Source organism: Lissotriton helveticus, chromosome 4_1 (genome assembly GCF_964261635.1).
Source record: "Lissotriton helveticus chromosome 4_1, aLisHel1.1, whole genome shotgun sequence".
Lineage (NCBI taxonomy): Eukaryota > Metazoa > Chordata > Amphibia > Caudata > Salamandridae > Lissotriton > Lissotriton helveticus.
This window is the reverse complement of record NC_136063.1, coordinates 18,167,931-18,182,792: the sequence shown is the minus strand read 5'-3', so window position 1 is coordinate 18,182,792 and position 14,862 is coordinate 18,167,931.

Here is a 14,862-nt window from a genome sequence, read left to right as displayed (position 1 = left end):
TTCTTCCTCTGGAGTGGTCAGACCACTGTCCAATCAGTTTTAGAAGGCCATTCGCTTTGAGAAACTGCCATTAATACTCTAACGGGGAGGAATGTAACACAGGGCTTTTCTCAGAATTTCACCAACAGCTCTGGGGGATGCTCTTGAATCCTCTGCCCCCTCCTCCAACAGTTAACGCAGAAGGGGATGCGCTTCAGCTTGAAGACTGGGTGAGCAGAGCATTCATGAGATAGCCCCTTTGATGATATTTACTACTAAGAAAGCTAGGCTCTCACCCCCCTGGTTCAATAAAGTCTTGAAAAATTGGAAAATAGCCTGTAAGAGTTTATAAAAAAAGGGGGAGAAAAACTATAGTTTGGAGTACAAACTTGAGTATAAGTCGACCTTAAAGGCCTACTAAATGAAAGTCAATGGTACAAAAAAAATAATATCTGGAAGATGAAATTGAGGCTTCTAATAACAAAGGAAATGAGAATTTTAAAATCTCCCTCATCAACAGAATGGAATAATCATTTGGTGGTTTCATTTCATGAAAAATGTGTGACTATACAGGATTCCTTCTTAAGAATCAATCAATCAATCAGGGGTTTATAAAGTGTGCTACTCACCCACGAGGGTCTCAAGGCGCTGTGGAGGGCGTGGCAGCTCCGGATCAGTCGAAGAACCAGGTCTTGAGGTCCTTCCTGAACTTGTGCAGGGTCACGGAGCATCTGATGTTCACAGTGAGATTGTTACAGGTCTTGACCATGACGTAGGGGAAGGTTCTTCTGCCAGTTCCGTTTATGTGGGTGCAGGGGACCTCTACCAGGGCGAATTCGGCAGACCGGAAGTTCTTCTTGGGTACGTGGAAGGATACTCTCTCGTTCAGCTATTTGGGCCTAATGTTGTTGGGGGATTTGCAGGCGTGGGTGAGGAGTTTGAAGGTGACCCGCTTCTCCACGAGGAGACAGTGTAGGTCTCGTAGGTGTCGGGTCATGTGTTCATGGCGTGGAGTCCCAAAGATGAGTCTGGCTGCAGCATTCAGGATGGTTTGGAGTCTGTGTAGAAGGGTTAATGTGGATTCTGGCGTATAGGGCGTTGCTGTAGTCAAGTCTGCTGGTTATGAGTGCATGAGTGACGGTCCTTCTGTAATCGGTGGGGATCCAATTGAAGGTATTGCGGAGGATGCGGAGGCAGTTGAAAGTGTTGGAGGCAGTGTTGGAGGCAACAGTGTTGATCTGGTGGTTCATGGAGAGGGTGGAGTTGAGGATGATGCTGAGGTTTTGTGCGTGGTCTGTAGGGGTGGGTGGGTTGCTGAGGGTGGAGGCCCACCAGTTTTTGTCCCAGGCGGAGGTGCAGGGTCCGAGGATGAGGACCTCGATCTTCTCTGAGTTGAGTTTCAAACAGGTGTCTTTCATCCAGGCTGCCATGTTCTTCATTCCTTCGTGGAAACTGAGTCTGGTGTCTACTGGCTTCTTCGTGAGTGAGAGGATGATCTGGGTTTCGTTGGCATAGGATACAATGCTGAGCCCATGCTGTCTGACGATGGCAGTGAGGGGAGCCATGTAATGTTGAAGAGCGTGGGGCTGATCGAGGATCCTTGGGGTACTCCACAGTTGATATCGGTAGGTTCGGGGAGGAAGGGAGGGAGTCTAATCCTCTGGGCTTAGCCGGAGAGAAAGGATTGTATCCAGTTGAGGGCGGTTCCTTGTATCCCCGCTTTGTGAATTCTGGCTGTGAGTGTGCGATGTGAAACAGTGTCGACGGCTGCGGAGAGGTCTAGCAGGATGAGGGCAGCAGTGTGTCCCTAGTCAAGTAGCATGCAGATGTCGTTGGTGGCTGCAAGAAGGCCAGTCTCGGGGCTATGGTTGCTGCAGAATCCAGACTGGGAGGCATCCAGGATGGAGATCTCTTTGATGAAGGATGCATCCAGTTGACCTCTCTGACCTGTTAATCTCAGCTGTAGAGCTGCCCACCAGAAAACCCTGCTGTCCTGCAAATACCTCTTCTGCTGCCAGTAGTATCCCTAGATATTATTAAGGGTTTTAAGTCAGGCTCTCCTTCTGACCCTTGTCCATCAAAACTGTTACCTCTCTGTCAGCTGGTTGTACGCCTTGGAAACACACGAAAACCCTTCCGCTACTAAATAAACCCTCTGCAGACCGTAATGTTTAAGCTTTCTACATGCCCATATCTCTCCGGCTGGGCTTCTCTAAAGTAGTGGAAAAATATGTGAACATAGTCATCTTGGACTAGGTGGAAAAAATAAGCTTTTGCATATTAGTCAGGGCTAACTTTAGCACAGGAACTGCATTGGTAGAGGTTACAGAACACACCAAAGAGAAGTTAGACCAGGGGGTAGAGCTATTATAGTATTATTGAACCTGTCGGAACCCTTTGCTACCCTCTCGCATGACAGGCTCCTGGATAGGATTAGGAAGTGTGGAATCTCTGGCTCTGCGTTTCAGTGGTTGGCCTCCTTTCCTGAGGACAGAAGTCAGGAAGTTTGGACTCCTCCTTTTGTGGCCACCATCCCCAGTTAGAAAGTGGGGGTCCTCCAAGGCTCAGTACTGAACCCCACTCTTTTCAATCTGTATATAATCCCTCTAACATCACTGACAGAAGCATACAGGGTTAAAACACTGTCATACGCCGACGATACCCAGTGCTTTTTATTTGTGAAAAGGGGGCAGACATTGAGAATGAGAAGATCAGAACATGCCCCTCCAGGATGTTCAACTGGCTGAGGAGGAAACAATTGAAATGTAACCCTGAGAAATTGGGGATTACCTTTTTTGGCTTTCCTCCCTCAGAAGTGTGGAAACTCTGGTGGCCTGGGGATATGTCACCACCACCCTTTGCTCAAACCATGGTAAAAAATCTGGGCATCTCTATCAATAGCGCTCTCTCGATGAGATGTCAAGTCCAGTCGGTAGTCGATACTTACTTTGGCCTACTGCAAATGTTCAGAACATTTCTACCCCTGCTATCACGGCGTGTGATGAAAACAGTGGTCCAGACGCTGGTTGCCTCCAGATTGGACTATGATAATATCTTGTACCTGGGCTTGCCTAAGTATCTTCTTAACCGCTTGCAGGTAGTTCAAAATGCAGCAGCGAGACGGGTGCCTATGCTTATTCCCAGGACTCATATGTTGGCTCTCCTGACGGCCTTACACTAGCTTTCAGTGAAAAATAGAATTAGATTTAAGGCTCTGGTACTCTTTTTCAAAGCTCATCAAGGTGGGGTTGCTGGCTGTCTAAGAAAGAGTGTATTCCAGTATATGTCTCAAATGGCTGGCCTCTGTTTCTAGAATATGCCAAGCCCGATCTGGAGGAAGGTCTTTTAGGTTCCTGGGAGCCCAAGCCTTGAACCTGCTTCAGGTGACCCTCAGATCCTTAACTGGGCAGGCTGTCTTTAGGACACCAGGACCAGGACACTCTTGCTGAGTAGTGGTTTGCTCTATAAATGAGCTCATTCATTCATATAGGTGAAAGATAATCTTACTGAAGAAATCCGTGTTATTATATCATTTGCTGCATGCGAGTGAAAACTTGGCCCTGTGACTAATCACATAAATAGTTCCAATGGCCCTAGGGAACATGCAATGTGCTAATGTGCCAACATAGTATACACCAGTGTTTGCACTGAGCATTATTAGTCATGTTTTTTTTCCTTCTTAATGTAGCTACTCCTGCTGCCGGAGGTCATCCATCCTAGCAGGGGATCGCTGCCAAGCAGCATGCCCGAGGCTGATGGCCATGTCAGATGAATACCGCTGGCTCGTGGCCTTGGAGGAGGAATAAGCACATCCTTCCAGTTTCCAGTTTTTTGTGATGACAGCCTGCTCAGCTCCATCACGGTCATACCAACACCAGCCTTGACTGCAGCTGAGGTCCATTGGTGCCTAGCAGAACAAGACCACCCCCCTTTTTTTCATAATCATAATCAGTCTCCTACATGAGCTTGAGCATGGACAGCAGAACTTGGCCCAGGACATGTCCCACATAAACTGCAAAATGGATGCCCTACAGACCCCTTTTTTATCAAACTATTGTTTGGTGGGAGGGACTGTGTTGTTGTGGTTGGAGAGGGTAGGAGCTGGGAAGGTAAGTTGGGAAAGGGTCTCCCTCAGGACAGTTGGGGATTTTTGCTTTGGGGTGAGGTAGGCCTGTTATGGGTGGGTTTCCTTATGTGAAAAATCAATGTTTTTATGCATACCATTCACTATTTATCTTTTGTCTTTGCATTGCTAGCTTTAGTTTCTTCATTGCTGAGAGTGAGATGAGAATCTGACCTCTGAAAATCTCACTTTTCCCACTGTACATCAACTTTTCAGTCTCCACCTGTAGACCCTTGCCATGTATTTATTCTTCAGTAGGTTACTGTGCTTACCTCTTCCTGCAGTGTAGTATACCAGGCTACCAGAGTGGGATCAGACTAGTTCTCTTTTACTAATTCCTCGATGAGGTTTTGCAGTACCCAGCATCCTATGTATAATAGATACTATTTAGTTAACACTAACAACATTCACATAAATCCTAATCTTAACCATTTCTCCTTCCCAAGAACAACTTCAGTAATACGTTCTTAACTAGTTCGCTTGTTAGTTTTTACCTGAATAGATTAAGCAGTGGGGTTGCTACCTCTCTCAGGGGCATATTCTCAAGGAGCTATTGCTGAGTTAACGGCACTTTATTGCAGCCAAAGTTGCGATACATTTCTCAGCCCATTCACAGCCCATAGCACCAGTGTACCTGTGATAGCCGCCGCAACATCATCGCCACAGATGACCCCCACAACTGTCGCTAATGAGATGCAGAGTAGGCATTTCCGAGCAAAAAGCTGCAACAACACCACTCCGCAACATTCTGAACGACCAGCCAGATCGGCAATTAGATCCTAAAACAGGCAATAAGGCGCATTAGCAGCAGGAATCAAACTCCTGCTCTGACCTGCTGTTAAGTCAGACCACCGCCTTCAAACACAAAAGGGTGGCCAGCGCAGAGCCACACCTGAAGAACAACAGATGCGATGGAGCCACTGAACATGCAGGCTGGACACCCAAGAGGGCCACAACAACCACCGCCACCACACCTAGGACCACTCTCCCCCCTCGTCCACCAGGTACCCTGCCACCTCCCCGGACCAACACAGAGGCAGCACAGACAAAGACAGCGACCCTCCAAAAACGCACAACCTCACAGACCTAACACCAGAGAATGACATTGCCCACTACAGGCACAAAAGATCAACTATCCTCCGCATCCTGACCACCATTGTGCAGAGGTTGCCAGTACCAACACAGCGGACATCCAATATCCCACCTCAGACCAAGCTGCTGGCTGTGATGTACCTGTTGGCCACTGGCACCCTCCAACAAACATCAGCATGAGCAGGAGGGGTCACACAGCCTGCCCAATCCAAGTCCCTTACAATGGTCATGGATGACACCATCAGCTTGGTACCCCACTATCTATACTTCCCACACAATGCACAGTATTAGCCGGAGACCAAGCAAGGCATCTATACCACATGGCTTTCCACACATGTCAGGGAGAAATTGACTGCACAATGTCCTACTTGTGCCCCCTGGCAACACTGCACACAATTACCGCAACAGAAAGCGCATGTATCCCACCAATGTCCATGCAATATTGGACCACTGAGGAATGCCTGCCAACCTCACCGTCAATGCCCCAGGCAGTGTGCATGATTCCTACACCTTCAGACAGTCCATCATCAACCTACGCTACCAGGATGGCACCCATGGAAATGCACTGCTTGTTGGCCAATACCAAATGAACACACCACACACCTCAACTCCAGAATCATGCAACTCACAACTCTGGGGATGTACACGTCACAAACTCACATACAACTTGCACACCCACCAGACACGACACCACAACCTACTGTTGGAACGTGGTCCAGCCATGTACTTAGGCAACCAACGGCATGTCACCTCAGTCAAACAATAGCAGGATGTGGGAAGAGGTGGGGAGAAGACATGTGTGAAAGAGGCAAGTGACCGTTGAATATGAATATACACAATGCCAATTCTGGCATGGTTGTGGTGGACAGACTGCAGCATGCAGACCGCACACATATCCATGTCGACAGAACCCGCTGGTGTATGGAGTGCAGTGGACAGTGGATGCAACCATGTCACCCCAGCCAGTGGTGGAGATCAAGGAAATGTAGCTTGTTATGTTCCCCCGTTAGCATGAGCAGAGTGGGTTGGCCAGGCATACGCCAGGCCAGCGTAGGGGTGTGAATAAAAGTCACATAACTCCAGGCTTGGTCCTCTTCCAGAATGCCCAACATCTCTGCCAGGGCAGCGCCTCTCACCCCACCCCGAGGCTGATGTCGTCGCCATGACCAGTGAGGCCTGTGATCCTGTGCACCTTCAGCACCCCAAGCCGCTGGTCCCCGAAGCCGTCTTTCCCACCCCTGCGCACCCAGGCCTCATGCCAACCTGCCAACACCAACGTGTGTCTCAGAAGAACCACTACGTGCCGGTGCAGGCTCCAGGCCCAAGGCCCACGATCTTGGCAGCCTCCTCAGACCATCACGGCCTCCGCGGCACAGGCCCACAGAACTCCATTCTTATTGACGTACTCCACCGGCATGCACAGCTGACAAGTAGGAAACACAATTGGAACTGAGTCTTGATTACACCATGGCAGGGAACATTATTTAAGGCTGAAGTTAAGTCACTATACTCCCTTCAGCGTGGTGCCACCAAGTCTGTGCATAGCATCACAACCACACATGTCTGTGGGCCCACGAGGACTACTGCTCCTAAGCTCGAGTAGGTCACACATTTGGAGCTGAGTCTTGATCATGCAATGACCGGGTACACATGGCAATTCAGACTTTACTTCACTGTACCCTCTTCGATGTGGTGATACCAGGTCTATGTATAGCATTACAATCACACATTTCTGTGGCCCCTTGCTGGAAACGCCTACCACTTACACTTCGGTCGAGTTGGTTGCACCAATGGAACTGAGCATCTATTTTTAAATGGCAGAGTATATATTGCACGCAAGTAGAGGTGTAAGAGGATGACAGGTTGCAATCAGGAGCAAAAAAAGGTTTATTGTTACAGAGGTGATTGAACACTACCGACAACTACCCTGGTGTCACTAACTCTGTGCATCATGAGCCTAAGACACTTGGCTGTGGGCCACTGCTAACCACTGCCTCTGGCCTACACTGCGGTCCAGTAGGTCACAGTCTTGATTTAGCAATGGCGGAGTTTATATCAGTGTACCTGCATCATCGTAGACTGCATCCCCTCTCAGCCCCGGTGCACTTAGTCTGTTCCCCAACATTTGTGGACACTCACTGGTCGTACATTGGTGGCATCTGAGGCTATGGACTGGGGGTAATTTCATCCCCATGTAGCTGATACTGAATTGGTTCGGGCAACAAGGCTGTCGTTGGCCACCACACCATTTGCTGCTTCTGGATAAAATCAGACCTTCTGCATCATACCCTGGAGGACACCTACCACAGTCCCCCGCAACCCTCTGCAAAATTCACCTTAGACATCGATGAAGATCTGCCCAGTCCGCATGGCCCTACCTCAGTGCACCACAAGTCACCGTCCCGTGGCAGGGTGCCTGTGCCGGCTGCTGTGCATCTGGACCCACTAACTCTGTGCAGCTCAAATTAGGGACCTTCTTTGAATAAATATTTGATTGCCTCTGAGACGATGGCCTTGGGGCATCAATGCCTTGTGTTTGTGGCCCTGTGCTGTCCGTTGCCTCCGGCCTCATCTGCGATCTACCACAGCTCTCACATCCAATCGAGTCCTGATCGGCCCAGACATTGCATCACCGCAAGAGGCACACGCCACCACCGCCAGGACCACCTCCAAACCCCATCTGACAGAGTCGAAATAGTGGTCTCGTCAGACTAATGGAGTTGCTCGCACCTGTCGTGGATGCCATCATCTGCCTGGTACCCTGCTCAGCACTCCAGGTGGCACTAACTCAGTGCAACCGCAACCCATGGACCGTCACTGATTGAATTTTGTGCTCTGGAGAGATTGCGCAGCAATGTCACCCTAGAGAGTGTGGGAGACCAGGGACATTGATGTGGAAGATGATACAGATCTATCACACCCCACTGAGTCTGCATCAGGAATATCCAGAAGGGAACTCAGAAGAGACCTCAAGCCATGGCATTGAACGAATGCCAGAAGTTGTCTTTCTGCCGAAGCGCCTGAGAACCTCACCCCCTGACCTGGGAAAAGAAGAAGACTTGCAACTGTAGATAATTTGTATCACAAAATGAAATAATATGGGTGGGCGGAAGAAATTGTGAGAAAATAAATTATGGGCGGGAACTTGATCAATACAGCCTAATGAACGATGATCTCATCTTAGCATGGTTTGATGACCTCTCCTCGTCTTTCTGACCAATCACTGAAGGGAAACACATAGCTTTGCAACACTTAGGGGTGGTACATTGCCCTGGAAATGGTATAACTAAGGTAGGTTTAGTTAGAGAAATGTTCTGAGATGTCCGAATAGCTGACCTGTCACTGACCCAACGCACGATATAGGAGATCGAGAGCAGAGGTGCTGGCGGCGCAGGAGACATGTCTAGCGGCTATACTGCTCCCCTTCCCACTCATCCTACAGCTCCTCTCTCCTCCCTTCCCTATTCTTCAATTCTCTGTTACTATAGTCCACTTGTCTCTTCTCTCCACTAATCTCTTCTCATCCTTCAGAAGCAGTATGCAAAGCCCTCACGCCAACGCTTTAAACATTTCTCTTTATACAAAAACATAATAACTCCAATATGCTAAAGAAGATATTATTTGCTATCATCAACACTGTCCTAATTAAAATGAATAATAACTTTTAAACACAAACCAGGAATTCATTGATCCAGTTTTGGTCTTTTCTAGCCCGTGAACTTTGTGACCTTAATAAGATTTTATGGAAGCAAGTGATTGTACGTTTGTGGATTTCATTAAGCAATACATTTCAGAATCAGTTTACTTAGAAATATGGTGTATTTATATAGAATATTCAGCAGTTAGCTTGATGCTATGAATAACAAAGGTTAGCAGCATAAAGTGGGTCACTCCTCAACCATTTTGACCATCGTTTAACTCTTTAATTTTCCTAAACAATGAAGAATAGAATTCCAAGATGGCCTCCCAGTGGCTGGCCATATTTTTGTTCTGCCTGAAAAGAGAAACCTGCTGGTGGGTAAAGAGGTGGGAAGCCAACGGTGGGCACCTTAATGCAGGGGGTGGGGAAACAAAGAGGGGGAGCAAGGAGAGGGTAAGGGAGCGGGGATGGGGGAGTTGGAAACAAGCTACAGAATTAGCCAAAGAGTGAACAAGGAAAACGCAAAGAGTCAAGCACTCTGAATGAGCGAAAAGCTGGAAATGCCATAGACAGAAGCTGAGGGGCTTGGTTTTCATGATACCACCATGGTGATTACAGATGCTACTCTGCTTTTGCTGAAACTAATTAATTTGAATATTACAACACAGCAAAGTAGCACATGCCACAAGCTTCAAAATCCTCTGCATGCCTAAGAGATGCAAAGCTTTGCAATTTAAAAGAAAGCATTGGCATTCTTTCATGATTATGACTCCAAGGCCTAGCAGCCATGCCAATGTAAACAGTGTTAGGACATTTAAGCAATAAAGGTTAAAAAGCAAATAAATAAAGGCCCAATGTGTGCCAACTGATTGGAAATGCAAAATTGACTTTGAATACCTATTGCCAAAAAACGATTGTAATGGTACAATAATGTAACTCAAGCACTTAGGGACGGATGTAATAGACATCTTCATTGCTGCAAAAGCTGCAATTTGGCTGTTGCTAAAGTTAAAATGTGTTTCCTAATGCACTTGTCCTTTTTTACGAGGTAGATGGATCTGGCAGAAGTGTGTTGTAGGCGTCCCTTCTAAACACTGAATTAGGATTTAATTTCTTAATCTTTAGTGACCAAAATCAAGTAAAAATCAAAAAATATTTTACTGACAACACAAGGGTACTAAAACATTGGCAAAAGGGAAGGGGTCCCCTTGTTGAAGAGTAGAATTCAACCTACTCTTTTTCAAGCACAGACCTATTTTCTCTAAGGAAAGCAGGGTGCATAATTTTAAAAAGTTGACCTTAATGAAATCGCAGACATGGTGCCACAATTTGAACCATTTCTTATTAATATTCATGAGGTAGGTCAAATTCTGTTCCATTGTGTTCTGGATATTTAAGAGCAGACTTACTAATTTTCTGACCAGTATTTTTGCAAACCAGATATTTGTACACAAAGATTTTGCAAAAGTAAATCAGCCTTCATCCAATCACAGGTTTTCACCCAGGCAGACTTTTGAATTGAGTGCCTAGTAGATTTACTTCTCATCATTGCAGGTGTTGGCGGTATGTTTAAAGGGCAGTGCTGTTCAAAGGTATAACTATGATTGGATTTTAATGATTGAATGATTCATTTTAATAATAATATTAAGGTTAACCCACCTGGAGTGGTGCCTATCTGACCTCTCAATGCCTGAGGTGGCACAGTTGTGTAGTGCAGCTCAATCAAACTAGCCGCAGTGAGAATGATTGGCCATCCAGCCCACTTATGTGGCAATAGCAGATTGGTAGTCTAGTGATGCAGTGGTGCGTACCAAAATGTGTGCAATGAGTGACAGGTGGTGGTGCTGTTGTGTTTGGCAGTCTGGCTTGCTGGGTTACATGGTATGGTGGTGTTGACGTCTTCAGCAGTGTGAGGCATTCCATCTAGCTCATAAAATAAGCTGTATTGAAAATAGGCCTCTTTCACCAAAAGCCAAAGAATGCACCAGTTGTATACAAAAGGAATAATCATAGAAAGGGGAGGAAAGACACCAGAGCAGAGAGGGAGTCTGGATCAGGAGGTACCATATATAGCAAGGTGTCAGGGAGTGTGGAGGCAGGTCGGCTGTGGTGGGGTGTAATGGGGGGAAGAAGGGAGAGGAAGAAGAGATCCCTGATTACTTAGTGTCATAGGGAGAGAGACACATACCAAGAGGAAGGTCTCACTCTAGTATGGCACAGGGAGCAAGGGAGAGAGAGGTGTGGGGGCGCAGATAGGAACCAACATTTTAAGAAAGGGCTACTAATACATGGGAGGGTAGAAAGGAAGAAACAGACAAAAGAGAGAGAAAGAGAAGGGTCATGTGGTATGCCTGTGTTAAAATTCTAATGCTGTAGAAGAATGAAAAACAAAAGATCATCTCCTAGCATCAACAGTGAAAGGATGCACTCAAACACATAAAAAAGAATGGGAAACCTAAATGGTCCGGTGGTGGGGCAAACCCAAAAATAGGAAGTACAGCTGGAATCCAAAATGAAGATAAGAGTGGACATTTCCTGTGTTGGTAACCACACTAGAAAAAGCACTAGAAAAAGTGCCTCAGTACCCTGTGCTCTTGGATGCTGCATCTTTCCGGTGTTGGTGTTGTGCTGAGCACTACTCTTGCCAGGATGAACAGGGACCACAACCATTGTACTTAGTGCTAGAAAACGCACATCAATTCTCCATTGCCCAGGACACATGCTTGGAGAGCCAGGGTCATGCCTATGTGGAGACCAGGGCAAAGGCGGTCTTGTTCACGGCCCATCAGAAGTCGCAAAAGACTGAGCCGCCCTTTTTGCATCACGTTCAAGAGTCACCATTGGTGCGGCCAAGAGAAATGCTTCAATGACCTGTCATGGCAAGAATCAAACATTTTATTCCCTATCATTTTTGGCACAAGCTTAATGCATTTTGAATGAAGAAATTACAAAACAGCAGATTTGCAATGTAACCAGTCCTGTCTCAGGCATTTTTGTTAATGCTGATTATCAACATGGTGGAATGTTAGACAGTAGCAGATGCATGCCTTATTAGCATCTCTGTCTCTGTTCTGCAACAATGACCAGCAATCTCCAAGTATGCCTTAGTGAAAAGAATAATTGTAGAAATTAAGTGTATTTTATTGCCTGAGCTAATCTCCTTTGCAGAAACTTCATCATAAATTGAGTCACATCTCAAAACAAATATAAGTAGATCTGCTCTACTGCTATGGCTGCTTCCACAAGGTTAAGGTGTCACTCTGGCTTGGCCTTGCTTACACATGAGTCATAATGGGAAGAGCCATGGAAAAGTATGGAACAGAATGGCCTCAACTTCACATGGTCTGAAGGTAAAGCCCAGTACAGCTTTTACCACTTCATAGCACAAGTTGCTTCAATCGCACAACTACCCACATCATGGGATTAATAAATGTCCTGGTTCTATCTGCTACTCAGACTGAGTATATTTCGCAGCTTAAAAACAAGGCTGTGCACTGTCTCTGATTCCACTGTGGGAATGTTGAAATCACTAGTATCTAGAGTGTGAGAAATTCACATAACTTGCTGTTGTCTAAATACACCAAAGTTTAATTAAAGTGCGTATTTTTAGGCAAATGAAACTTTGTCATATTGCACTATATTTAAAAGCTAAATGTGTCCTTGTGTCAATTTATTGTTCAAGAACATATTTGTTGTTGAAAATAGTGCAAAAAACTAAATCACTGAATAATTGCTGCTCGATGTCTGTTGTCCCATGTGTTAGTGGTTTATTTGTACAGTGAATGGTGCTTTTGTGTTATGTTTTTGAAACAAACTGGGTGTAACTACTCAAAGTGGCATAATGGCATAGGTTTAGCAATTTGTAACAAGAATGACTTTAAATTCGCAGAATGATGGAAATTAGGCCAGGCAAATTTAACTTTCACTCAATCATAGCTTTCCCAACTTTATCATTGCCAGGCATTTAAGATGTATTGGAAACTCACAAAAAGATTTTGTTGGGGACCGTAGAATTATTATCTGTAGAGACAGTACTTTCTTAGGGGACATTCTCTGTTTTGATGTCTACTTGTATCTCAAACTCAGGGATGTATCTCATACACTTAGGCTATTTCTTCAAACTAGTTATGTCACAGCTTTTCAAAATACTGTTTAATGTGCATGCTTGTCTGCCTGACAACTATAATGTTTCAATAGAGAATACATTGTACCCTTTATTGTTGGATGAAAATGGCTGATTGTCATGTATTCTGTCCTATAATTATAATATTAATTCTACTCTTGTACTGAGTTATTTGAAGCGGCCTTTCCACTAACTCGGGATGTGGATAGTGATGAGTCCAACTTGGAGGGGGGCACACAAGGGGCTCTATTGATGAGAATATTACACCATTGTCATAGAATATACCTGGCATTTCCTCTAGGTTGCAAAATATGGATTGGTTAAAATATAAACATTTTCATGATATTGCACTATTCAAGAAACTTGGTCCAGTGACAATGTATTCTGGATGAAAACTCCTCCTCTGCCTGCTATTGCATGTTTTTCAGGAAGATCTAAAGATAGGCTAGTTTTTTGGGTATCTCTAGTGTTCAGTTGTGCCATAGTAGAAACTCCCACTGTTCAAAGAAATCTGCAAGCTCTCTAATAGACCTTTGCAAAGAAAGGTGTTATTCTGTTTCTCAATTTCGATAACAAAAAAGTTAACCATTGTTTTGTGTTCCAAAATTCTCAATCTTTCTAACCTTGACATCTTTTATTCCTTCCTCTGTTTAAAAAGAAGTCTGTATTATCCTTTCTGCTGACGTAAACGTAAAATTTGGAGTAATTATTCTCTACACAGAATTTGGGTCTGATGATATTCGATTGGTGTGTATCCTCCAAATTAAGTCCAATCAAAGGGAGTTGTTAGTGAATGTGCTGACAACTAATAATTTACGTAAGGCCTCCTAAAGTCTGATTGGTTCAGCTAACATCCCTACTTTTTATACTACGACTATACAGAGTACAATTGATTATGTCTTTTTTCCTCTAATATAAATTAGGCCTGGGCAGTAAACTTTGCTCCGTTCGCGGGGTTTGCAGAGTTTTCTGCACTCTGCACTCCGGGGATCTCGTGAAGTGCAGAAAACTCTGCTTCGCGATGTGAAGCGGAGTTTTTTTCCCACTCGCAATCATGAACAGTAAGTTTGCGAGCTGCCGCTTGGGTAGAATTTCTACTCGAGCTGCAGGAATACCAGCACAAACTGCAGTTCTCATTGCACTCTCCCACTCACGGAACTTCGCAGAGTTTTTTTGTAACTTCACAAAGTTCTGCTTAGCAAAAGTCCACGAACTACGCCCAGGCTTAATTTAAGTAAGTTAATTAATCAATGTTATGTTGACTATGAGCCCTGGAGTGACCATAACTCAATCATCCTACCATTTGTCAGCTTTCACAAACCCTCAATAAAAAGTGATTTACCCATCTGTGTTGAGTAGATATTAGTATGGAACATTTCCAAAGCAGGAGTTGTTTAACAAATTTTACAATCAAAAGATTGAGCTATAATTTCAATAAAGTGTTACATGATTAAATGTTACATTGTTAACCAGTGTATTCTGCTCAATGTAGTGTTGTGGACATTTTTCAATCTATCTCTAAGTTTGCTAATAATCTGTTAACAGCTTGAAATATGTGTCCAGTAATTTAAAAAAAACACAAATATTTCAATCACGCTTGTTCGAGTGCATGTGCTGACCTTCACCTCACTATTAAATGTTCTGCTTGAGACACAAACGAGATTATGAAACTTTGATATGTCTATAAGAAGACAGTCCTTAAAAGTAATGCTTGCTAGGGTAGGGATTGGGAAGACTTTCTTTCACGTACTTCCACAAACAACACAAGTGCTTCACCTGAGCAGTGAGAAATTTCCAGTCACAGCACAAGTGCAGTGCAGTGTCAATTCTGTATGGTCTGAGAATAGATTTTAATTACTATAAATAAATTGTTCACAGCATTGAAAACCCCCAGAGTTGCATGCC